A 27625-nucleotide genomic window follows, 5' to 3' on the forward strand; every position below is an offset into this window, starting at 1 on the left:
TGGGCTGCTTCAGGCATGATAGGGTATTATTCAAAAAAAAATTTGGGACAGCTTGCCATGGTTACCCACCAATAAATGTTTTACCATTGAGTGCATTGTAGCTAAGTGGTGACTATTAAACAATCAGACATTGTCATTCTTCAGGTCTATGATTCGGTTATGGTTGGGAGGAGATCTTCATATTGAACTACAGGTATTCAGTACTTTTCACTAATAGCTTTTTGCAATTTTGTATGTCACCAAGGAATAAACTATGCCAGGGGTCGCCAACCTTTTGGACCTTAGGGACCACCAAACTCATAATTTTAAATCCCGTGGACCACTAATAAGAATTTTGAGTGATGGTGGCTTGCTGACATTGGTGGGAGAGAGCAAGAGAGATCTGATCTAACCTTGGAGGGATAGTGTTGATGTTCTCTCTCTCTCTCTCTCTCTCTCTCTCTCTCTCTCACACACACACACACACACACACACACACACACACAGAGGGGAGGGAGGGAGAGGGAGGCCACACACACACACACACACACATACTCCAAGGCAGCCACATTCCTAACTTGCTTTTCAGCTCCATTCTTGGGGAGAGAGAGAGAGAGAGACGGTATTTTGTGATCGATAGGAAAACGGGGTGGGGGATTTTGCTGCAGACTTTTTGGGGGACCCTGGGAAAATTCCCCCAAAAGTCGGCAGGAAAATTCCCTACCCCGTTTTCCTACCGATCAATCATTCTTTATTTGGGATCACAGGATACTATTTCCAGCTCTGTTTTCAGGGGGAGAGAGGGAGTCTTGACTTCATGCAAGGAAAGCAGTAGAAGCAGCAGAAGTCTTTCTCCCCCCCCCCCAAACTCCGCCAGAAATGAGCCTTTGCTGGCATAGCCTCTTGCAGCAGATGCCTTGCAGAGCCCCAAAGACTCATTTCTGTGGCAGAGTTTGGGGGAGAGAAAGACTTTTGCTGCTTTCTTTGCATGCAGCCAAAAGCAGAAGAAGAAAGAAGCAGAAAGAAGCAGCCCAGTGGCCAGGCAAGTTCCCCTCCCCCGCCCTTTGCCCCCTACCCTCACTACTTCATGTTCTGACGCAAGCCTTGTGTTCCTGTGGGCCCTGTGGGCAGTGCAGCCTTGTGTTCCTTCATAGCCCAGATTAATTGCTTTGAGGGGTTGCTCTGGGGGGTGACATTTCTTTGCAGATCACCAAAATTTTCTTACGGACCACCAGTGGGCCACCAGTGGGCCACGGATCACCAGTTGGTGACCACTGGACTATGCAGTCTTTATACTACAATGAATGCGGAAAAATAGAAACAACATTTACAGCATTTGTCCAATTCTTTTCTAATGGGATTTTCACCAACTCCCATTGTTATGTTTTATTTTATTTATTTGGTATATGACAAATAAATATGTGTTGGGGAACTTGGAGAAAAGGAAAAGTCAAATATTCCAGGTGCTGACATAACTTTTCTAATAGAATAAATGAAAGTGCTGAGGGTTTAGGGAAAAGAAACATAATTGATTCATATACAATGGAAGTGATCAAGTGTATGGAAAAAAGCATCTGGGTTGTGTTTTTAACTATTTTTTAAAAACTTTTTTTTTAGACAAACATACACAAACACAACATAAAACCATCAAGTCATCTTCCACTTAAATACATACAGTGTGTCAGTTGGTTACAAATTGTTTTGTGCATCCACTCCATAGTCCTCACTTAAAATTGCTTGCATATATTCTCATATTATCAATCAAATATTCCTAATTACTTTATTATCATTGTTACTCAATCATTTGACTATACTATTATTCATTCATATTATGCGAGATATTCCATATTTTTAAATTGATTTATCTCATAGTAATTCATATTATCATCCTAAATCCATCCCATAATTATAATATGATAATACATCTTTATATATTCTATATAGTTTTAAAGTTCTACATATTTCATTACCATATTTTATTTTCTAACCATTGATAAAATAAATCCCAAATCTTATAAAATTGTTTATCTTCTTGTTCTCTAATTTCAAATGTCAATTTACTCATTTCAGCACATTCTATTATTTTCTTGATAACTTCTTCCTGCACTGGTGTTTTCTCATTTTTCCAATTTTTGGCAAATACAATCCTAGCGGCTGTTAATACATTTACAATCAAATATTTCAATTCCCTACTGTATATTTCAGGTAAAATTCCCAATAAAAATATCTCTGGTTTCAAGTCTATGTGGGGTTTTTTTGGTCATTTTTTCCAACCATGTGTGGATTTTAGTCCAATATCTTTTAGCATCCGCGCACGTCCACCACATATGGTAATATGAACCAGGTGTCTGATGACATTTCCAACATTTTTCAGATTTGTTCTTGAACATTCTTGCTATTCTTGCTGGGGGTAAGTGCCACCTGTAAAACATCTTATACAAGTTTTCTTTATATGCTGTTGACATTGTCATTTTATAATTTTGAGACCACAATTTTTGCCATTTCTCTAAGTCAATCCCATATCAAAAAATTTTCCCCCAAGCAATCATTGTTTGTTTAACTTCTTGTTCTTCTAGCTTAATTTCTAATAAATATCCATACAGTTTTTTAATCACCTTATAATCAGTACCTGTCAAAATGTTATCTAAGTCAGTCAGTTTATCATAAAAACCTTTTGTTTTGGAATCTTTATCATATCTAGAGCGTATTTGCGTATATGAAAACGAATTCATCTTTATACCTTGTTCTTCTAGTTTTTGCATAGATTTAATTTCCCCCTTTTCATTCAATATTTCACCATATCTAACTGTTTGTTCTTTTTTATATGTTATAGGATAAGAAAATGCTTCAATAGTCGATAGCCAAATTGGAATTTTCAAATAACATTGCCTTTTAGTTTTCTCCCAGTTTAACAACAAAGCCTCACGTGTATAATGTCTTCTAAAATACCCCTGTGCTTTAGTTCCCTTATAGCATAAAAAAGCATGCTACCCCAACAACAAATCATGTCATTCTAATGTTAACAATCTAGTATTTCTTAGTGTTATCCATTCCTTAACCCACATCAGATTTGTAGTTTGATAGTATAACTCCCAATTAGGCAGGCCAAATCCTCCTCTTATTCTAGCTTCTTGCAACAGTTTTAATTTTATTCTCGCTTTCTTTCCCTGCCATATATACTTCAGGACTATTTTATTTAAATCTTCAAAGTAGTCTTTCCCTAACCTAACTGGAATTGTCTGAAACAGATATAAAATTCTAGATAATATATTCATCTTAATTGTTGATATTCTCCCTATTAATGACAACTGTAAATTTTCCCATTTCGCCAAGTCTGTTGCAATCTGTTGTTTGAGTTTAATATAGTTATTCTCTTTAAGTGTGCTACACCTTGCTGTCAAATGTATCCCCAAGTAACCTTATTTATGACCTGGATTTTCAAAACATCCACCAATTCTTCCTTTTGTCTTAATAACATATTCTTTGTCAAAATCTTCATTTTATCTTTATTTATTTTCAAACCAGCTACTTTCCCATATGCCTCTATCTTTTCTATCAGTTTAAATGCTGTTTCTAATGGATCTTCTAAAATGAAAACCAGGTCATCTGCAAATGCTTGCAATTTAAATTCTTCCTTTTTAATTTTCATCCCTTTTATGTCTTTTTCTTCTCTAATGTTTCTATTTCAAACTTCCAAAGTTAACACAAACAACAGAGGTGACAATGGGCAGCCTTGTCTTGTCCCTTTTCTTATATCAATGGAATCCGTCAATTCTCCCTCTATCATTATCTTTGCTGTTTGTTTATGATATATAACTTCTATGGCATTGATAAATTTCTTACCAAAGTCCATCTGCTCCAACTGTAATAACATGAATCGCCAGTTCACATTATCAAAGGCCTTCTGTGCATCTAAGAATATCAAAGCCATTCATTTTTCGGGATGTGCCTCATAATATTCCAAAGTATCTAAAATTATTCTCATATAGTCTTTGTCTCTTTGGCAGAAACCCATTTTGACCAGGATGAATAAAGTTGTTCAAATATCTTTTAAGTCTTTCTGCCAATATTGAAGCAAAAATTTTATAGTCTGAGTTTAACAGGGAAATAGGTCTATAGTTCTTAATTTGTTGTGGGTCAGCATCCTCCTTTGGGACAAGTGTAATATATGCTTCTGACCATGATTTGGGTATCCTCTTCTTTGACATAACTTCATAACTTCTAGCAATGGAAGATTCAACAATTCTTGTAGTGTCTTATAGAATTCTGCTGGAAGTCCATCTGGACCTGGTGCCTTTCCATTGTTTTGCTTCTTCAGTGCTTCCTCATAACTCCATCATCGTTATGTTACTTTCTAACATTATTTCAGTCTCTTTAGGTATCTGGGGTAGATTAGCATTCTGCAGGTATTGTTTGACTCTTTCGTCGTCTATATTCTCTTGTTCATACAGTTCATACAGTTTTCCATAGTAGTGTCGTATAATTTTTTTCTTCTCTTTACTTCCATAACAAGCTTGGCCTTGATCATCTATTAATTGCAATATTTTTCTTGATTCTCTTTCCTTTCTTAATTTATATGCTAACCATCTACCTGGTTTATTTGGGTCTTCGAAATAGTTCTGCTTTGCACCTCTGATTTTCTGTGCTAATTCTTCTTTTTCTATTAATCCCATTTTATGTTTAATTGTATCCATTTTTAACTTAATGTCCTTTTTCTGTGGCAATTCCTGTAACTCTTTTTCAAGTCTTTTATACTCATCTTCTAATGTTTAAGAGGCTTGTCTTTACATAATATTACTTTTCCTTGTATAGTCTATTATCAAGCCTCTAGCATAAGCCTTCATTGTATCCCATAAATTCTGCATTAATGTATCTTTTTTTTTATTTTCTTTGAAGAAAAAAGCCAATTCTTTCTACATTTTCTGTATAAAGTCTTTTTCTTTTAGTATAGTATTATTTAAAGTCCTTCTTTGTCCTTTCCATTTAATAGTCATTGGATTGTGATCTTCCCAAGTACTTGTTTCTATGTCAATTTCTTGTAGATTAGCGATCAATTCTGTTGACATCCATATCGTGTCTGTTCTAGACCATGATGAGCGTCTGTTTGAATAAAAAGTGTATTGTTTGGTCTTAGCATTTCTTTCTCTCCATGCATCTTTTAGGTTTATTTCATCTATCATTTTAAAAAAGGATTTAGGGAGAGTCTTTCTACTTTGCTTTGTTGTTTTTTGTGTTGTATAGTCCAGTTTATTATCTGCTATTCCATTAAAATCTCCCATCATACAAATGTTAAGATAGTCCAGTTCAATTATTTCCGTATGTAATTTTCTGTAAAATTCTTCTTGATTATCAATTGGAGCATAGATTGCTATCAGGAGTGTTTTCATATTATTGTCCATTATTTCCACCATGAAGAGTCTTCCACCATCATCTGTATAAATCAATTTCGCTGGGATAGTATCTTTAATATATAAAACCACTCCTCTTTTCTTGCATTGTGTCAAAGCCGTAAATATTTTCCCTAGCTTTGGCTGTATCAATATTTGTTCATGTTGCTTTTTAATATACTTCTTGTAGGCAGATTATATCAAATTTTAATTTCTCTAATTTATGGAAAGTTTTCCTTCTTTTAACAGCTGAGTTAAGTCCATTTATATTAATTGTAATCAGTTTTTTCTCTTCCATGGTTATACTTTATAAGTAGGCTTTGCAGCTCTTGTAGATCTTGGTTCTCATTGTTCTCTGACTTCCACCTTTCCACCAACAGCTTCTTTTTCAATTGCTGCTTGACAGTCCTCTTGGAATTTGATTAGTGACATTTCTTTTTCCATCTTCTCCTCTTTCCCTCCGAAGTATTCTGTATAAAATAATTCTCAATTGAATCAATTCTGTGTCTTTGTTTCTGCCATGTAAACATTAAGCTTTCTGGTATCATCCATCTATAATTCCCCTTTTTTTTGAGTAGTATTTTAGTCAAGAATCGATACTCTCTTCTCATCTCTCTCACTCTTCTGGGTACTTGTTTCAGGACTACAGTCTCCTTATCTTTGTATTTCAATGTTTTCTCTTGCCACCTGTAGTATTTGCGTTTTAATAGCTTTCTTTGTGAATCTAATGTGAACTTCTCCATGCTGCATCGAGAGCCCAGGATGGATGGTTGACTCCTTCCTATGATGTCATTTAGCTGAGTCTGTACTAAGATATAAAAGCCAGCCCCCGGGAGAGACCCCAGCTTTTGACTCAGCTCCTTTCAGTCAGTAACTGTGTCTCTGAAAGCGTTCTGTTAGATAGCAATCACCAGAAATCTTCTGTACCATTTTTCCTCGCTTTAAGCAGCTCCCAGGGATCTGGGCAGCTGCTCTTCCAGGAGAGCAGGGCTCTCTCTCCTGCAACGTTGGGAGCAGCGTTTCCAGAGCACAGTGCAGGCAAGCTGGGCAGCGTCTGGAGACCTCCCCCATGCCTGCAGTTTGAGCGATCGTAAAAATGATCGGCAAACCGATAACAGCGCCAGCCAGTTGATCATGTGGTCGGCGGCTGTATTTTCCTTTACTGACTTTGCTCGGGGCTCTTTATAGCCTAAGGAGTGATTCTTCGATCTCGGAGCCTGTTTCCCCTAGTCAGCGGCCATCTTGGATTGAACCCTTCCACCACAAGGTGAGCGGCCATTTTGTAAGTCCGGGGGCCATTTTATACCCTAAAGGACTTAATATAAATTTCTAAACAGTTTCTTTCCAATGCAAGAGCCTTTCTTCTACAAATAGATCAAGATAAGGCTTAGGCAGAGCTTCCCCCCCCCCAGTGGATCAGTCTTTTAAGCCCAATGAGAGAAAAAGACATAGGTAGCGCGCACAATCAGCCCAGAGGGAGGTGGCTGCTAAAAGCAGAGCTAAGGATCTAGCCCCTAAGAAGGCAACTCAGGCTGAATTGCGGGCAGAGAAGCACAGAGATGCGGCCCTAGAGAGGCAGTTCAACAGAACAATTCAACAGAAGAGAGTGCAACTACAGCATGTTTCAGGTGATACCTGTAGGCCCCAGCCAAGCCCTCCCAGGGGAGGAGAAGTTATATATGAGCCTTTCCATCCTCCATCCTGGTCTCCTGAGGCTTTTGCAGAACAATCAGATCCTCAGGATCTTAGCAGATCTGGGCCCTATTTCCAACAGGCTTCTGGGCCCTATGCTCCTCCCCCTTCCTCCAGGCCTCGAACCTCTACTCAATCTAGGCCTGAAGCCACCTTCACTCTCACAGCAGCGGTCCTTCAGCCTTCTGCCTCTACCTTTGAGCATAGACCGGGGGATATCCAAGATGTTGTCTCACTGGCCATTAGGCAGGGATTGGCTGAAGGCTTCAAGCAAATTCTTCGACCTCTGGAAAGGGTTCAGGTCCTTCTCCCTTCTCAATCTATAAGTTCCTTGCCTCCTCACCCTGAATCACACAGGCCCCAGGATTCTCTAATCATAAAGTCAAAAAAAAAAAAAACCCTCTCACAAAACCTCTTTCCGTTCCCTTCCATTTCAGAGCTGTCCCAGCTTCAGCAGCTTTGATGGCTGCCTCTTTGCTGCCAGCAAAAAGAGCTTCTCCTGGATCTACCAGGGACTTTGTAGGATGTGCTCTTCACTTTCACCGTCTCTTCGGGACGGTTTAGGTCCAGGAGGACCATCCAGCAACTCTTGGATCTTCAAGATTGCACATCGTGTTGCCATGATGCCAGCCCCGCCCTCTTTTCCTGTTTTCCAGAGAGATTAAGAAAAGTACTTCATAAAACAGAGAATTGAAACTGGAAGTGGTTATTAGAAGGTTTCATGATACAGCCAACTATGGTGACCTTAAAAGGGATTACATAAATTTTGAGAAAGGTATCAGTGATTGTAAGTCATTCTAAGAAAAACAAATGACAGTGTTTTTGAGTTTTCAGTAGAATGTCATTCCTGAGCCACTCGGTCATATTTAATTAAATATTTAATTAAGTAATCAGTTACTTAATAAGCTTCCCAACTCTTTGAAGTGTGAAGCCTGTTATTTACTAATCTGCAAATGATGCTGAAAAGATAAGAAAAAATACATTGTTGTGATTTGGGATATTTAAAATATTTTTCTTCAATAAATTAATTCTTTTTGTCTTTGTAATATATCTTGTACATCAGTCTTCACTTTTATTTTAAGCATTCCAAGTTTCCTTTCACATTATCTGGCCTTAATTATCTTGTTAGATTTCCATTTATCTTATTTTTAAATGTATAATGATGAACTAAGCACATGCAGTAAAGCAAATAATTTATTTTACCTATCTCTTCAAACAAAAATGTTGTATAACGGGTTATGCAAGGCTATTATAGTTAATAGAGCATATTTATATGTATATACTATGGAGTTGACTACTGAAACAGACATGTTTCTTGAGCTTCATTTGCACATCAAGGTATGATGATTACCTGAAGATAGGTTAAGCTTTGTTCTTTCTCTCTTTGAAAATAAGTTGTATGCAGTTTCAGTTTCTGAAATGCTGAGAACACAAAATAAAGTATTGTATGATTACAACATATGTAATCAATTTAAAACAATCCTCTGTATAGTATAAAATACATTTTTGTGTCTTTAATAAACAATTAACCACCTTTATAAATAATAGTCTTCCTGTGGGACTAAAGTCTGTGAATCTCCTATATTGTGGTACACCGGAATTTATGTAATAATAATTATATAAATGAATTATTGGAGTCAGTCTGCACCTTAAAATCTAATGGACAAATCTCTTCTCTCTGTCCCTCTTGTATGATGTTGCAGTTGATACGAGCTAGAGATTTTCAAATTTGTTACTGTCCTGTCAGATATCTTCCAGGCACAAAAAGATACTTAACCAAGCCTAGAGTAATGTCTAGTCACATTGGCTCAAAAAGGATGAAATGCTAAATAGCAGCACTGCTCATCACTGTTGTGTTTTGTTTTGAGTGTAGATCACTCACAATGGTTTATCTTCAAACAGTTTTGTAATCTTCCAGTTGTCAACCTGGCTGGTCATCTTATTGCTTGAGAGCTTTTAAATTAGACATTTGCTCTACAAGGACATTACATTTACAGCTGTATCTGCCTGTGTTTATTATATAATCTATCTTCAATCAGAATCAGAATAGAGCTGGAAGGGACCTTGGAGGTCCTCTAGTCCAGCCTGTTACTCAAGCAAGAGACTCTAGACAATTGACTGTCCAGTCTCTTCTTATAAACATCCAGTGGTGAAGCACACACAACTTCTGAAGGCAAGCTTTTCCGCTGGTTAATTGTCCCTGTTAGGTTAGGTTTTAGTCTCCAGGCCTTTAATGATCTTAGTTGTTGTTCTTTGCACTTTTTCCAAAGTCTCTACATCTTTTTTGGTAATGTAGTGACCAAAACTGTATGAAGTATTCCAGGTGTGGCCTAGCTAAGGCTTTATAAAGTGGTACTAATACTTCACATAATTTTGATTCTGTGCCTCTGTTTATACAATCAAGGGTTGTATTAGCTTTTTTGGCTGCTGCCACACACTGCTGACTCATGTTTAAGTGATTGTCCACTAGGACTCCAAGGTCCTTCTCACAGTTACTGTTTTGAGTCAGGTTTCACCTAATTTGTACTTGTACCTTTGGTTTTTCCTGCCAAGATGTAAAACCTTGCTTTTCTCTACATTAACTTTCATTTTGTTGGATAGAGTCCGTTGTTCAAGTCTGACAAGATCTTCTTGGATCCTGAGTTTGTCTTCTGGGGTGGGTGTTGGATATTCATTCCTGCCAGCTTAGTGTCATTTGAAAATTTGATGAGTTCCCCTTTATTCCCTCATCTAAGTCATTTATGAAGATATTGAAGAGTACTGGGCCTAAGATGTGGTACCCCACTGCTTACTTCCCTCCATGTAGATGTAGTACCATTAATGACTACTTGTTGAGTACGGTTTGTCAGCCAGTTACAAATCCATCTGCTGGTTCTGTCTATCCCACACTTTTCTAGCTTACCACAAAGTAGATTGTGGTCTATTTTGTCAAATGTCTTGCTGAAGTCTAAATATATTGTGTCCACGGCATTTCACTGGTCTACTAATTTAGTCACTTTGTCAACGAATGAAATAAGATTGATTTGGCATGATCTGTTTTTAACAAATCCGTGCTGGCTGCTAGTTATAACTTTGTTTCTAGATGTTCACAGAACTGTTTTTTGATTATTTTTTCAAGTATTTTCCCAGGTATTGATGTTAGATAGATTGGTCTGTAGTTTCCTGGATCTGTTTTTTTTTATTTTTTGAAAATGGGACCACATCAGTTCTTTTCCAATCCCCGGTATTCCCAAGATTTTTTAAAGATATGATACAATGGTTCTGAAATAACACCTGCGAGCTCCTTCAGAACTGTGACTTATATTCATCAAGGTCAGATAGGTGTTCTCTTACCATTTTCTTGCTTATTTTAATTTTTATTTCTAATCTGTCTTTGTTACAGTTATGTTTTGGTAGGTTGGGCTATAGTCTCTTTGTGTGTGAAGACTGATGCAGAGAATGAGTTAAGCAGCTCTGCTTTCTTTCTACTGCCTGTTATTTCCTTGCCATCTTCTCTCTTTAGTAGACTGACTGTTTCCTTGACTTTTTTCTTGTTATTTATATGTTGAAAGAAACTTTTTTATTATCTTTGATTTTGTTGCAAATATTTGTTTATTTAAAATACTTCAAAACCTTGATAGGTTTTTTTACAAAATTAGGTACTGTATACTGCAATATTAATGCAATGTTGGGTTTTCAATTCAATTGTATAGAATGTGAAGGATGTATGCTTGTGTTTTATTTTTATAGTTATAATGTACACTGAAGATGGCATTTAATTTCATTGTACGAGGTGCAATGACAATAAAGTAAACTAAACTAAATATTATGTAGACCCAAAGTGGGTGAAGCCCTGAGTTTAATGGAGCCCCTGTATCAAATGACTATTAGGCAGAATAAGTTATAAGCAAGCATAAAAAACCACTACATTGTTCAGTTTTCCTACCTTGTACATTAGGATTGCAATTGTCTTGAAACAATCTACATAGATACTTCTCCCAAGCAATTTGAACATGTGAAACACTTCTATAATTTTCTGTATATACTGGTCATAAACCACATTGCTCCCAACAATGTACAGGAACAAGACAAAAAAATCAGCATTTTTACTAACCTCATTCTCCCTTTGTTTGGTAAGTTTTATTTGAATTTTCACAAAGAGGAAAAAAAACAAATAAAACATCTTTTTTGAAAGCAGCATAATCGCGGGTTACATTTCTTCGTACAGACACAAATTCAGGTTCATGCTCATTCTTATATTCTATTCCATATCTTATTACTATTTTACATTTTCTGCATAGCTTCTCCCCTCTTTTAATTTTCTCAATTTTATTTTAATTATCTCAATTCAAATCACTGTATTTATATTTTTTGTCTGTCCTGTTTCAATTATCTATTATCTTTTCTCATTAAACAAAATTTCTCCTGTAGTTACTGATTGGAGTATGACGCCTTTATATCTTTTCCCTAAAGTTGTAACATTCAATATAATACATAACTTCCATTCGGATTCTGCTTGGTACATTCTTAAAATACACACTGTATTCTTAAAAAAAGAAAAAAATTATAAATGTATATAATTAAAACAACATTCCATTCCAGTGCAATTCTATCATTAATATTAATATTCATTAAAGTCTTAACTTTTTTAACATTACTTTTCAATTAAATATCATACTTCTATGGGAACAATTATAAGCTTTCCATAGTTAATTCCCCCCCTCTTCACTTATATTTTATAAAACATTAACTAATTAAAATGTTCCCGTTCCTTCCTAATTCAATTTTCTCATTTATTTTATTTCACTTATTTTATTCACAAACATTTCACTAAATTGCACTATTTTATCCCTCATTTCAATCATACGTTGTTTACAATTTTCTAAAGTTATTTCTATTACTAATATAACAATACAATCTTATGTACCTTTACAGAATCCCTTTTTCAGTTAGATTTTCACCCATTATCTCTAAATAGGTCCTGTTTCTCTATATCTTGCTCTGGTCCTTTGTAACTTCTTTTCCTTTCCTTCTTCCCTCTCTTCTTCTCTCTCCCCCTTTTACCCCCTTGTCTCTCTACCTCTATCTCTCTTCTGTATTCCCCTTTTCTGTTGCTTTCCAGTATTATACTTATTTTTTGAATTATTTTTCTTTTCTTTGGTTGTTTTTTTAAGTCTTAAATTCTCCATTCTCTTGCCCCCCTTTCCTTTTTCTTCCCTACATAGAATTACTTGTTAATTAAAGATGGCTTCTTCTTTGTCCAAGTCTTCTTGTTTTGTAGACGTTTCTTGTTGTTTCTCATAGTTCTAAATCTCCATTTCTAAGAATTGAAAACGAAGCCAAAAGAAGCCTTCCCTTCTTGTGCATCTTCTTTGTACTTTTTAAGTTCCATTTTCAATTCATCCAGAAATGGTGCCATTGTATAAATTTTTAAACAACCACCCGATTGATTTTAGTCATTCAAATATAATAACCAAAAAGCCAAAGATCACCAAATAATCCAAATACACGCAAGCTGTTTCTTTTTTGCTCTTTTTTTTTCACTTTCTCTTCCTGGGCTTACTATTTAGTTGCCAAGTTTCAGTTAAAATGTATCTTTTAGAAGTCTTGTTGAAGTTTTACTTTAGATTCTTTTTAATTCCAGGCAGTCTCCTCCCTCTTCCAGATCCTGCTCTTATTCTTTTTCTCTCCCTTCCTGCTTATGAAAAAGAAAGTTTTTAATGTCCAGAAATCTTTATTATCCCTTTGGCATTTTGTTTTATTTTCAGCTTAATTGACTATTGATGCCAAAGCAAATTTTTCCGATTTCTTATTTAAGTCTCTTAGTTGTCAGTATAGGGAAGGAGAGAGAAGGGGAAAAAAAAGCCAAACCGTTCCCTTTTCCCTTTCCTTCGCTGCTTCCGACTCTTCTTTGAGAGCGATGTTATTTTTTGTAAGTTTAAATTCCAGGGTACCTTGGTTGTTGCTTTTACAATTTAACCTGGTCAGCCAAAATTTTCACTTCTTATCTTCCTCCTGCACGTTCTTTTCCGGTCGAGTTCTTCTTTGTGGTGGCCATTTCTGATCACCGCTGCAACCGCCTTCGGGAAAGGGAGTAATGGCCAGCTGAGGAGGAGAGATGTGGCTCTCCTCGACCCTGCTGGTGGTCTCCCCCCTCTTTACCACCTCTACAGGTGGCTTAGCCCCGAAACCAGCCGGCTCGGGGCGCTCCAGCGTCGAGCCCAGACAGAAACTGCACACGATCGCGGATTTCTGTTTGTCGCTGAAGCCCTTCAAACCGGAAGCCCATTCTCCTTTTGTTCCCATTCAGATATAAATGGTCACTGTGTGCAGAGGATATTGTTTCTGTTCATGGAGTTTGTTTGCTAATTAAGGGTCTTATTTTTCAAGTCCTTCTATGAATGATGAGCCTTTATAAGTAAGGGAAGGCCTTTAGTGCAAACAGACAACATCATGAGTGGGGCAAGGGCAATATGTGGAGTCCTATTTCTTATACGGATGTTCTTAAACATCTCCAAGCAGGTTGCTAAGCTGAGAAAGCATTCATATACATACTGGGCCTAACAGAAGAGAATCTGTGTAGCTCAGGGTTGATCTGTGGAGACTCCACAGATCAACCCTAAGCTACATAGATTCTCTTCTGTTAGGCCCAATATGTATATGAATCAATACGAAATCTTTTCTTCTCCAGCCCCCAATTTAATAACTTACTAATTAAGGGATTACATGAACATAGAAAGGAAAGGATTATATGTGCCTCTTAGTTTATTTTGTTACTCACTTTCAGCACCACTTTTTATTACCGTTTTCTAAATAAAATGTGACTTCTGCAATAGTGGCAGATATCTGTAGCTTGGTTGTAGGATGAGGGTGAAGGTTTGTTCTCTGAGCTTGTGGGTTGCGTTCTGAATGTTTCATTATCAGGTTAGGTAACATCTTCAATGGAGTTTAGGGGATGTCAGTGTCAGTTTTCTTCAGTTTATAGGGGCTTTAGGTGTGGGCATATCAAGTGTTGTGATGGGTCAGTTGTGAGTCATTGGCGAGTCTTATGATGGGTCTTGTGATAGGGAGGTTATATCAGGTCAGGGTCATTGGGAGATGAACTGGTGGAAGGAATGCATGGATTGATTGGTGCTATTTGGCTGCGCGGTTGATTTGGATTCTGAAGGGTTCGTAGCCAGTGGTGGGCTGCTGCCAGTTTGGACCAGCTCACCTGTACCGGTAGTTCCAACCACCAGCTAGGCTCGCTTACCCACTCCGGTGCTATCCTGTCCTATATATCTGGCTCTGCCTAGGTGAACCAGTTGTTACATTCTGAGCAGCCCACCTCTGTTTGTAGCTGGTTGTAGATAATGTATCTGTTGTTGCTTGTGGAGTGCCAGACTTCAATGAACTCACAAGCATGGCGGGTGGTAGCATGGTGTAATAATGTGACTTCTCCCCATTAAGAGATAAAAATGTAAGAGAAAGCACTAGAACACTGGGATTGAAATATGTAAATAAATTTACCAATTTAGTTTACTGGTAAATTATTTTCACTGGTAAAATTATTTTTTTCATTTCCATACTTTGTTGCTTTTAAGGACAAAAAATACAGAGATAGTTTTTGTATCTCTAACTCTGTAACTCAGTATATAATTTTTAAAATAAAAGTAATAAAATTTGAAGAAACCAATCCTTGGTTATTTGCTTGCATGCATGCTACATAATAGACATCTTCATAATAATAATGTTCTTCAAAACAATGTAGAACAAGAAAATCTCTTTATTCTTTTAGCAACTTCCCTGGATGTTGGATATTTTTACCAGTTTATCCAGCAGTACATATACAGTAGTAAGGGAGAAAGATAAACTCCTAATAGAATAGAATTCGTAGTTAACGTTAGGTTTGTTATAATTTTCACTAAAGTAATCTCTTTTAAATTGTTGTATTACATTACTGACAGAAGTAGGACAGCAATCTTTGGATTTATGAATTACTTTAGCTTAGTCTAAATGGAAATGTCTGAACTTCCCTGACTTACATTAATAACAGATTGAGAATGATTTCTGCAAAAAGCCAGAATGTAAGAGGTTTTGGAATGGACTATCTTAAAACTGTGATACTAATAGTGCAAATATTAATTTAGGGGAAAATGAAATTCTTGGAATTCTAGTAGTAGTGTTATCAGTCTAGGCATTTGTTGTTGCATATATCAGAATTGTGTAACACTGCTAAATCTTGTAACATGTTGAAGTCTAATACATTCAACCATTGAGAGATGTATAAACAGTCAAGTTTAAATTAATAGCATACTGTATGTTATTTTCTTAACCCCTGATGGGTTAAACTCTTTCTTTCTTCCCTGAAGGGAAGATTAGGGCTTAAATTGTGGAGGGGGAGGGTTTGCTTTTTGAAAATATTTTATGTAAAATTATTTGTGGAAATTGCAGCTTTTGAGCAATGGATTGATTTATATAATATGAATTGTAATATTTGGGGTTGTGATAATTTAATTCCTATATATTTAAATATAGGTTAATACTTTTATACTTAGTGTAATGATATGATGTCTGTCACTGAAGTAAATCTGCTCCTTGCAGTCTTGGAAATTAGGTTAATTTGGTAAATAAAAAATATCAAGAATATTTGATTGGTGCCAGTAAGTGGTGTCAGAAACCTGTTAGTGGAGAAACAAGCTTAGTCTGAATCCTAAACTTTACAGACGTTGCTTCTGAATATATGATAGTAAAATAACTGTTATACATTAAAATGATCCCAATAAATTCTTCAGAAAGCCAAATATAATGTGTCCCTATCACCTTCTAATTCTGCCTATACTGTTGCAGGGGAATCCATAATATGTCATGTCTTTCCCTGCTCCCTCCCAAAAATCCCATCCTTCATGTGGCTAAATTTTAGTGTTATCATTTTCATCCATGTTAAATGTTTTGGGTGGCGTTGGAGTTAAGTATGAAAATGGGAATGATTTGTTTCTCAGATGTCTCTTGCCGTTGTCTCCATTTTTATTCTTCAAAAAAACCTTCAATATTGATTGCTGCAAACCTGTCATTTCTCATCCACGCTGCGATGAGAGACGAGGATGGGTATGACTCCTTCCTCTGATGTCATAGAGCTGAGTCTGTCACTAAATAAAAAGCCAGCCACTAGCTGGCTCCCCAGCTTTTGACTCAGCTTTGTGCCTAGGGGTTATTGCCCCTGGAAGAAGTATAAAGGAGTTTAAAGAGTTTAGAGCATTTTACAGCAAGTAAATCTTCAGAAGCACAAAAACAGCTTCTACACTGCTCCCGGGGTTCCGGTTGAGCTGTGCTACGAGAAGAGCAGGGATCCGCTCTCCCGCAGTGTCGAGGCATCAACTCTGCCTGTCGGAAAAGCTGTGGTCACAGGGAATGTTCGGCTGTGCCTCCCATGCAGTTTCTTGGCTGCGATGAGTGGCAGCTTCACAGCCGATTTCGGGCCACTCCACAGCTGATTTTCGGAGATCCGCTTCACAGCTGTTTCTCCGTTTGGCTGTTTGATCACTCGGGGCCTGGTAAGAGTCTAGGGAGCAAGGAGGTGACCAGGCCATCCCAGGGCCAGTGCACGTGGCAGGAGGCCATTTGGGGAGCCAGGCAGCCATTTTATTTTGTGGAACGGCCATTACCAGGGCCTCACAGCTTTCACTACTCACTTGGCCACGCAACAGGCAGCACTCTCACAGGAGAAGCGCCAAGCACCTCTTGTGTCTGTCTTGATCACGAAATGGAGAACGGAATGGCCCAGTTAGACCTCACTGGCCTGGAAGAAGCTCAAGGTTCTCAAGCCCCAATGAGGAAGAGAAGAAGACAAAGAGGCCATTCAGCAAAAAGAAAGGCTGGCCCTGGCCCTCAAAAAGACATCCAAATCCGAGCTCAGGAACGAGAAGAGAAGGCATACTGCTTTGGAAAAACAGTTTGCTAAGACAGTGGAACAGATGAGAAACTAGATCTAACAGACTTCTCAGTCAAGGGAAGTACAGGTTTGCCCAGGGGTTACGACTAGGGTGGGGGAGGCTGAATCTAGCTCTGCCAGCCATCTGTTAGCTTGGTCTCCAGAGAGGGTAGAGGAAGAAGTTTTACCCCAGGATTTAAGCAGGTCTGGGCCCAACTTCAGACAGGCTGCCTGGGGCCCAGGTCCCTCTTACCCCCTAGGCCAGGTTATTCAAGGAGGCCTTAGGCCTATACCTGAGGCACCTTACACCCTCACTGCTGCAGGCTTGCATCCAGTGGATCCCACAGGGAGCAGGCCTGAGGATATCAGAGACATGGTCTCAGTGGCCATCAGACTGGGTCTCGCTGAGGGGTTTCAGCAATTTCTCTGCCCATCAGGGGGAGGTCAGTCTTTGGTTCCTGGTTACTCCCAAGAGGTCCCTCCAGCTTAGAGGGGTTTTCCCAGACAACAGTTCAATTACCCATCTACCCAATCAGATTGGGATGAGGATGAGGCGAGGCATTACTCCAACCCCTCTGATCACAGTAGTTCCTCCATGTCAGAGAAGGAGGGAGATCAGCATTCCCAATTTATCTGAAGAAGAGGGGCTTAGATCTGATCAACCCCCCTCAGCAGCAGTCTTTAAACCTTATCAATTCAAACTGCTCCTGCAGAAGGCCCTAGTCACCGTCCAATTACGTCCTGAGGAGGTGGCTCCTGGACCCATAGTGGCTTCCTCTAACCACAGTAACACTCTTTTCTCAAAACCAGTGGCCCATACAGAGGTACTTCCATCTCCTCTGCTGTTTCTGGATTGGTCAAGGAGCAGTGTGCCTCCCCGGGGGTAGGGTCTTGGCCTTCATCACACGACAGGCATTTTTACAGCATCTTTGGGCAACGCTCTCCTGGTTCCAGCTGGTTCCGGGTGGTTGCCTCATTTTCAACTTCAGGCACCCCCACTGAGCCAGAGGATATGCTCAAGGCAGAGGACAAGAGGTCAGAGCAAACTCTCAAGTGCACCCACCTCGTTTTTTATGAGGGCATTTCTGCAAGACCGTCTTCCTACCACCGATTTTAGGTCTCATCAAGACCTTAATAAAATCATTGTAGCAGCGGAATTCACAGCGGATGCTACACTGAATTTGGCCAAATTTTCATCAAGGGCCATGGCATCATCAGTGGTGGCTAGGAGGCTCCTCTGGAAATGGAAGCTGGCCTGTGCTCCATGCGCCGGAGAAAAGCTATTTGGCGATGTCGTGGAGCCATACTTGGTGGAAACCAGGGACAAGAGAAAGGTTCTCTCCTCAGCGGGGAAGAAGTCAGAGTATTGTCCTACACCGTACTACCGATCTTCATTCCATCCCGAGTCTTCCACTCATTTCTCTAGGGGCCAGAGAACATTCCTTCCTCATCAGGAACAACAACTTGAGGCTGCAGGCAGGCAACAGCAGACCACCGGTAAATGGCCCTTTCGAAGAGACTCCTCAAAACACTCAGATAAGCAGATTCTTCACCAGGTTTCTGACCCAGGGAGCAGAAGGGACCAACGCTCTTTGGAGCAAATGGCCTCTAGGTCTCTACGCCTTTCCCTCTCTTCCGATCATTCTGGCAGTCATTCGGAAGATATTGGAGGAAAAGGTGGAGCTACTACTTCTGGTGCCCCATTGGCTCAGGAGACCCTTGTTCGCCGACCTGGTGAATCTGTCTGTAGCCCAGCCATGGAGGATCCGGTCAACAGGATCTCCCTCCATCAAGGAGCTTTACTCCACCCAGACTCTCAGTGGTTTCGCTTAGCCTTTTGACGCTTGAGCGGCAATCTCTGAGGGACTCTAACCTCCCTGACAGGGTGATAGAGACTATCCAGGCTTCCTGTAAACCTTCCACTATCCGCATATATGATGCTACCTGAAAGGTCTTCTGTACTTGGTGTTCTAGGTCAGCCCAAGACCCCTCTTCGGCATCTGTTGCAGATGTGTTAATGTTTCTTCAAATGGGCTAGATCACCTAACACATTTTGCCATCAGGTAGCAGCTCTGTCATCAGTGTTGTCCCTGAAAATTAGCTTATCCCACCATCCTTCAGTTCACAGATTTTTGAAGGAGGCTTCTAATCTCTGCCCACTGGTGGTTCATAGGTATCCCACATGGGACCACCCTAAAGTGTTGCAGGCCCTTACAGGAAGCTCGCTTGAACCTCTTAGATTTGTGTCTCTTCAATTTATGACCATCAAGGTGGTTTTTCTAGCGGCTATTACTTGGCCTGGAGAGTGTCAGAGCTAGCAGCACTCTCAGTTAGACAGGACCTGTGCATTTTCCATGAGAACAGGGTGTTTCTAAGGCTAGACCCTACGTTCATCCCTAAAGTGAATTCTTGGTTTCATCAGGCACAAGACATTGTGTTGCCAGATTTCTGCCTCAAGCCACTCCATGACTTGGAGCACAAGTGGCGTATGTTGAATGTAAGGTGACCTCTCTGTATCTACATCAAATGTACTGCAATCTTTCGGAAATCCAAAGCCATGTTTGTCTCTTTCCAACCTTCTTCCTTGGGAGCAAGGCTTCCTCACTTACCTTTGGTAGATGGATTAGAACATGTATCTCCAAGGCCCACCAGACTTTGTCCCTGCTGGTACCAAAGAACGTTATAGCCCACTCCACTAGAAGTATGGCTTCTTCCGCTGCCTGGAATACCCAGGTGTCACTTGAAGAAATCTGCAGGGTGGCTAGCTGTGTGTCTCCTTTGCCGTTTATAGCATTTGGACGAAGGGTACCACAGAAGGTTGTCCCACAGTTGGAGTGAATGGACCAGATGATGACCCTCCCATGGACATGCATGCTTTGATATGTCCCATCCTGGATTCTCGTTGCAGCATGGATGAGAATGGGCATTGGCATAATTACCTGAGAATGCCCTTTCTATCTACGCTGCAAGAAGTCCAGCCCCACCCTTAGGCGTCTGGTCCTGGTGGGGGAGGGGTAAATTAATTGTGATTTATCTTCCAGAGGCACCTTACGTCTGTCACGCATCTTCGCCTAAAAGCGGGGGAGCCAGCTAGGGGCTGGCTTTTTATATAGTGACAGACTCATCTCTATGACATCAGAGGGAAGAGTCATATCCATCCTAGACTCTCTTGAAGCATAGATAGAAAGGGTGTTCTCAGGTAATTATACCAATGTCCATTTGTCATCAGGTTTCAAAGGCATTTTTTGGAGTATCCTGCATAGGATTTTTATTTAGATTTAAATGTAGTACTTTTGTTTCTAGGCAAAATCCATTATCCAAGCTTGCCAAATCTGTTTCATCAGGGAATGAGAGAAGCTATAATAGAGATCAGTTTTCTTTCTTTTTGCCTCCCTCTCCTCCTACAGTACTATGTTTTTTATCCAGTTCTGCTAGTAGTATTTATTGCTTCCTCTGCAGTGTAGGCGGTCTTCCATGTCATACTTGAACTTTGCCAGAAATTTAAACCTTTTTTGCACAGCAGATCTGTAATTTAAAATTAATGAAAAAGGAAACAGAGAAGCTGTGTGCAGAATTATGATGCATTTCAGTTTTACCTGAAGAATTATAATGTGAAGCTGAGTAAAGAAAAGAAACCAATTTTAAAGTATCTGATGCAGACATATATATTATCATAAGATAAGCAGACTTATTATTCCTCCCATAAGACTTTTGCCAAAAATGTCATCCAAGATAATATTTCAGAATTTTTGCTTCAGATTTTCTAAATTCTGTCTAGAAGCCAAATGTTTATCAAGTCAAATTAAGCTACTGTCCATTTACAAAATCCAGAATTTGTTATAATGTCATAGTGTACTAATTCCATAAATACAATAATATTTGTAATTTGCACTTTTGGTTTCTCTGCATAGTAGCTATCTGTCACGATCATAGATTAGGGACTTTGATAGAGTTTTACCAATCATGGGATACAAAACAGTTGGGTTCTTGCCATATCTTAAAGTTCTAATCACTGCAGAGATAGCAGTAAGAACTCTTATTGATCTACAGACTATTTGTTGGGGCTAACTAGGCTTAAGTGTCCTTGGTGATGGCTTTTGAAAGTGCCAGGATTGTGACCGTAAAATTGCATTGTCTAAAGAGGAATATAGTTAAGTTATGCTCATATTGTGTCTTTGTCCAGGAAAGAGCTATTGATAATATGAATTCTTTGTTACTATTATTGAAAGTGCATCCATCGAGAAAAAAAACATTTCATAAGGAAACAGCAGCTGATGTTTAGTTTATTGACTAAACTAAATATATCTGAAGGGAAGACTTGGAATATTTTACTCCCTGTGCTTAAATTGATACATACTTTAATCTCTGGTTAGCCATAGTAGACCTTGCAAAATTTCACTCTTGCAATGAATGATATTCTCTTAAGATGCAGCTCATTAAAAGTACTATCTGTATTCATAACTTCTATATTCTTTGTCACAGCAGTGTCACAACAGTAGCACAATTCATCTAAATCTTCATCTTGGCCCAACTGTTCAGAGCATTCCTAGCTTTGCCAGTTTTTCCTGTTGGGAAGCATTACAACCATCTTGCTTCTGATACAGCATCTCACATTGTAATTGGGATAACTTGGTATTATCGATATATACTGTGGCCAGTATTCCCTAGAAAACTGTTTTGTGTATGGCGGAGAATCTTTTTCCAGTGCCTTTGATGTTGATCAAGACCTGAACATCATAGCTAGAATAATTGTTTGTGGTAATGATGTCAAGACTATCTTAGTTGCAATGTTCTCTGATGTCTGAAATGTTTTAATGGCCTCAACCAACAGCTCACTGAGTGAGCTCATCTCGCCCACTTTGTTTTCCAGTTCACCTGCAGTCTCCTCTTTGAAGATCATGTTGCAGTCAGGGTCCAAATCTCCCTTTGCTTATATATAGGAATATATATCATATACATGGAGCAGATTATGTCATGGCCTTGGTCTGGAGATCACACAGGCTATCTAAGATTCAGTTGGTGCACCATCTGTTTTATTGACTATACAAATTCCAATGTTGTCATTTTTCCTTAAGATTATTATTATGGACAAAATGTATATGCGGCTTCATTTAGAGATTCAAAATAGTTTACAGTTACTACAACCAAAGTAAAATAATAACAACAGAAAATAAAGCCCACATGCAATACTCAGTATCCATCTTCCATTCCTGAAAATTAACACAACCCCCCTCATAAAAACCCACTGACTCAGATCTTTGAAATAATATGTTTAGTTTCCCAAAGGTTCTGCAGAACAACAATTTTAAAATTACTCTCATGAAACAAAAAGGGAGCTTCTGAATGTTACTGAAAATATTAACTTCAGAGGTATAATATTCCATAGAGTGGAGGCCATCACAAAGAAAGCACATTTTCACATCCCTACCCCATCCATATCTCAGTATGCCTTGCAGCGTGCCTTCTCTGATGTTTGATAGGCAAATAATACATGGAGTAGAAGTTCTTGAAATATCCTGGACCCAATCGACATAGAGCTTTATAAATAATCGGCATTTCGAACTATGCCCTGTAACAAATTGATAGCCAGTAAAACGCCTGCAACAAACATATACCTTGTCTGTACTGGCCATCATCTGTGAGATAGGGTGCTACATTTTGCAGCAATTACAGATAGTCCTCAACTTACAGCAACAGTTCATTTAGTGACTTAAAAAGTACAGCGGCACTGAAAAAAGTGGGCTATGCCCATTTTTCAAGCTTACTATCATAGGGATGAGATCAAAATTCAGATGCTTAGCAATTGACTCATGTTTATGATGGTTGCAGTGTCCCAGGACCGTATAATCACCTTTTGTGACTTTCTGACAAACAAAATGAAGAATGGGGGATGGGGGAAACCAGATTCATTTAACAACTATGTCACTAAGTTAACAGCTGCTGTGATTCATTTAACAACTGTAGTGGCAAAGGTTGTAAAATGGGACAAAATTCATTTGACAAATGTTTTGCTCAGCAACAAAAAATGGAGGGGCATATTGTGGTGGTAAGTTACCTGTATAGTTTTCAAGGACAATTTCATACAGAGCAAATTGGATTAATTGAAGTTTAAGGTAATAGATGTATGACAGTTGCAAGTGTCTCTCATTCCAAGAGCTGAAAATGACATACAGTTGAGACTGGCAAAAGGTCTCCTGTCCATGGCCTTCACCTCCACTACAAGTCCAAAAGAATCCCACCATTGTGGTCAAGCTCCTTCTAGAGGGCATTTACCACCATCCAGACTAAATATGGAGTTGTCCTATAAATTTAGAAGACTTCAGAATAAACAGCCATTCTATCCTACTAAGGAAATCTTAGCATGTTTCACCATCCAGTCCCTCACAGCTTCCAGGCACTGAGTCAAGATTGTTACTGCATTCCTGCCCAGCTGAAGTCAAAATATATATTGGGGTATTATCAATATTATTGCTATAAAGTGTTCTGGCAAAAAAATTTTTTACAGAGTAGTTCGCCATTGCTTTCCCTAACCTCCCTATTTATTCAGACTTGGGACTGGAAGATGATGAATCAACCATATTCCAGTCCCATATGGATGGATTAAGGAAGACCTGGAAAAAAATGATCAGGAAAATCAAAGATGAAAGTGAAAAAGGATTGAGTCTTAATATTGGGAAAACGATAATGACAACTGCATATGGACCTGAAAAGTTTAAAGTCAACAAAGAAGAAATTGAATTCACTTCAGAATTTATCTTCCTTGGATCAAAAATTAGTCATGCTGGCAGTTCTACTCTTGAAATCAAATACAGGACAACCTTAGGCTGCACTGCAATGGTTATCTGGAAAAGCAGAGATATTGATATAAATACAAAAAGCAAATTAGTTACAGCAATAGTCTCCCCTCCCTATGGGCCATAGTGGCACAGTGGTTAGAGTGCAGTATTGCAGGCTACTTCTCCTGACAGCCGGCTGCCTGCAATTTGGCAATTCATATCTCACCAGGCTCAAGGTTGACTCATCCTTCTATCCTTCTCAGGAGGTTAAAATGAAGACCCAAATTGTTGGGGCAACAATATGCTGACTCTGTAAACCACTTAGAGGGGGCTGTAAAGCACTGTGAAGTGGTATATAAGTCTAAGTGCTATTGCTATAATGATTTATGGATGTGAGAGTTGGACACTGAATAATGGCTGATCGAAGAAGAATTGATGTTGTTGAAATGTCCTGGTGTAAATTATTGTGTATGCCATGGACAGTCAGAATAACCAACAGAGAGGTGCTGAAACATTTAAAACCAGATCACAAGATATGTCTGATTTACTTTGGTCATGCCTTGTATGCAAATTCATTTGAGAAGTCAGTGACTCTAGGAATGGTTAATGGATCAAGAAGATGGCAGCGCACATGGTCACAGCAGCTCAATGCTCCCGACGACTGTTCTTCTTTTTGTGTTTCTACTTCTTTTTGTTCCTGCATTTTACTCCATCCTGCAACGAACTAACATACTGTTGAGAAGACCTGATAAGTTTAGGACAGCAACTCAAAACTGAAGTCACCTGTGCTTATACAGAATCCCACAATATCCCATTGGAACTAGCAAGATCTCCGGAGCTCCCTGGATTGTTCTCAGATTAAACAAATGTAGAAGACGGCGTAGGGAGAGAAAACAGAAGCAGGGATGCAGAGCGGATCTGCTAACTCAATTGAGGAAGAGACCGCAGAAACCCCCATTACCATCTATGTTCCTCACAAACGCCAGATCCCTCGTAAGCTGCAGATCTCCCACAATCACACAATTCGTGAGTGCTGTCTACTAATTGTCATAGAATCCTGGCTGCACCCACAAACCCCTGATGCTACAATGGAGCTAGTGGACCGGACCTTGCACCGTCAAGATCACAATATAGCCTCCGGTAAGAGAAGGGGAGACTGCCTCCTGCCTTCCTTTGATCAACATCAGTTTGCTTATAGAGCAAACCGATCTACAGAGGATGTTGTGGCTATCACACTTCATAGAGCGCTGAGTCATCTGGAGAACAAACAGAGCTATGTGAGGATGCTCTTTGTGGACTACAGCTCTGCATTTAACACTATCATCCCAGATATACTAGTAACCAAACTGTATAATCTGCAGGTCCCCACCCCCAGGTGCTCCTGGATTAAGAACTTTTTGACAGACCATAGACTTGGCCCTCACCTTTCTTCCACTATTACACTCAGTATTGGTTCCCCCCAGGGTTGTGTCTTGAGCCCCTGCTCTATGCCTTGTACACCTTTGACTGTTCACCAAGCCACGCAACAAACACCATCATAAAGTTTGCAGACGACATGACTGTGATTGGTCTCATCCCCGGAGAGGATGAGACGGCATATAGGGCAGAAGTAGAGAACTTGTCTGTCTGGTGTTCACAGAACCATCTGTCACTGAATGTCCATAAAGAACTGATTATGGACTTCAGGAAACATGGACAGGACCACGCCCCACTCATCATCAATGGAGAATGAGTGGAAACTGTCCCTACGGTCAGATTCCTTGGCATCCATATTTCAGCTGATATCTCCTGGTCCCCTAACACCAAGGCCATAGTGAAGAAGGCTCAGCAGCGGCTGCACTTCCTGCGGGTTCTCAGGAAAAACAAAAAACACAAGAAGCTGTTGCTGGCTTTCTATAAAGCCTCTGTGGAGAGCACTCTGGCATACCGTCTGGGTGTGTGGTATGTAGCTGAAGACAGGAAAACTGTACAGAGGGTGATAAACACAGCTCAAAACATCATTGGTTGCCCTCTGCCCTCCCTGGAAGACTTAGCCAGGTCCCGCTGCCAAAGCAGAATCAAGACCATCATAGAAGACCCCTCACACCCTGGCAATTATCTTTTTGACCTGCTGCTGCCTGGACGGCGCTTTAGGTCAATAAAATCCCACACCACTAGACTAACAAATAGTTTCTTTTCCTGGACCATCCAAACTGCAAATAAATACAAAGTCACTACCTTATTAAGATGTGAAAAGATGTGAAATCGCACTACCTCATTCAGATGTATAATAACATATTACAGTACAATCCATCTCTTGTGTATTACACTCGGCAAAGCGTCACAGTCAGTGTTGGATGTATGTTTTGTGTATATTTGTGATATTGTACTCTAATTGCAAATGGAGACACGGGTACTCTATTTTTCTTATCTTCACCTTTAAGTGTTCTGGTTTTATTGTATTGCGAATAGTTGCTGGGGTGCATTCACAGTTTCATTGTACTTGTACAATGACAATAAAAGTTCTTCTTAATAAAGAAGGGGCAAGCAAAGAAGTTGCTGGCTTGATAACATCAAAATTGATACAAAGATGAACATCCAACATCTCAAAGAAGCTGTGCTTGACAGGATAGCATGGAGAGCACTTGCCTATAAAGTCACCAAGAGTCAGACACGATTCAAGTCAGACACCAAGAGTCAGACACGATTTAAAATAACAAGTTATCAACATATTAATGTTAGTGAACTAGGCACCTCATTGACCCTGCATTCAAATATCTTTAAAATCTTTATCAGATGCATAAGAACGATTCTTTTTATATTTCAGTGTTAATAGTTGAATTCGGTCATTAAAGAGTTGTTGTACTTCTGATCTTACTATTGTCAGCATTCTGCATCTGTAGATTTAAAAAAAATTCTGCATCTGCAAACCAGAAGGCATTGGCCTAAAATTCTGCTGTTGTACTTTCTCTTTCAGAATCAAATTGCTAAGCCTGCCTGCCTGAGCATATCAGCATTTTCTTGGACAGTGTTCAGAACTGAAGAGAAAGGGTGAATCTTCTTGAAGGTCCTCTGCTGTTGGATAGGGTAAGTTGCTTGCCAAGTTAATTGTTAATTGTTCTAGTTCTAGGTTGCTTCTCTCCTTGATTAGTTTCCATCCATTGCTTCTTATCCTGCCCTCAGGTGTTTTGGAGAATAGCTTGACTCCCTCTTCTTTGTGGCAGCCCCTGAGATATTGGAAGACTGCTATCATGTCTCCCTTCTTTTCATTAGACTATGAACAACATGAATTGTCCCAGTTTCAAAATGATTTATAAATACGATTGTTCATGCAACATTTGACTATATGTAGCACATAAGGGCAGGGTAAGAAATTATGATGTACTAGTTTTACATTTCTTCAGAGACTTTGTTCTGGATTGTTTTCAATTTTGCCTTAATTTTTAGGGAATTAGCAAAGCCCTTGGATATTTTTCCTGTGTCCATTTATACCAGCTGAGGCCCTGTCAGACTTTGGGTGGTATTTGGGGCAGGCCTTATTTGTTTTATATTTATATTTATTTATATATATATATTTTGTGTGTGTATGTGGTCTCTGATTCTTTTTGTGCAACTGTAAAGCCTCCCCAACAATACAATTGCTGACAACCATTAGTAGTCGTCCCCTCCCCCTCCCTCCAAAAAAGTGAATTGCTAACTTTACTTCGGAAACTGTTTATAGGTCTTCATATAGCATTCTGCCACACCTGAAATTCTGATTTCTCTCATCATAGGTTTTAAAGGACTTTGCATGATTGACCATAAAGTTAGACTGCTTCCGATTAGTTAAAAATTATTAAGTCATGTTATTTTAGCTTTTAATTCTTGTTATTTTGATTGTTCTCCTTGTCCAGGGTGACTATATATTCATAAAGAACTAATCT

At 39.1% G+C, this 27625-nt stretch overlaps 1 protein-coding gene across 3 annotated transcripts in view; it reads left to right on the forward strand.

Annotated features, from left to right (window-relative positions):
• Positions 1-27625, forward strand: part of SIPA1L1 (signal induced proliferation associated 1 like 1) — a 165900-nt gene that overhangs the window by 41970 nt on the left and 96305 nt on the right. For all 3 annotated transcript variants that reach the window (XM_026708992.2, XM_087921731.1, XM_087921730.1), the window contains one exon: positions 26680-26789. The gene's annotated coding sequence lies outside the window, so the exon portion shown is untranslated. The remainder of the gene's footprint in view (positions 1-26679; positions 26790-27625) is intronic.

This window comes from Pseudonaja textilis, chromosome 1 (genome assembly GCF_049901715.1).
Source record: "Pseudonaja textilis isolate UNSWEBS1 chromosome 1, rPseTex1.2, whole genome shotgun sequence".
Lineage (NCBI taxonomy): Eukaryota > Metazoa > Chordata > Lepidosauria > Squamata > Elapidae > Pseudonaja > Pseudonaja textilis.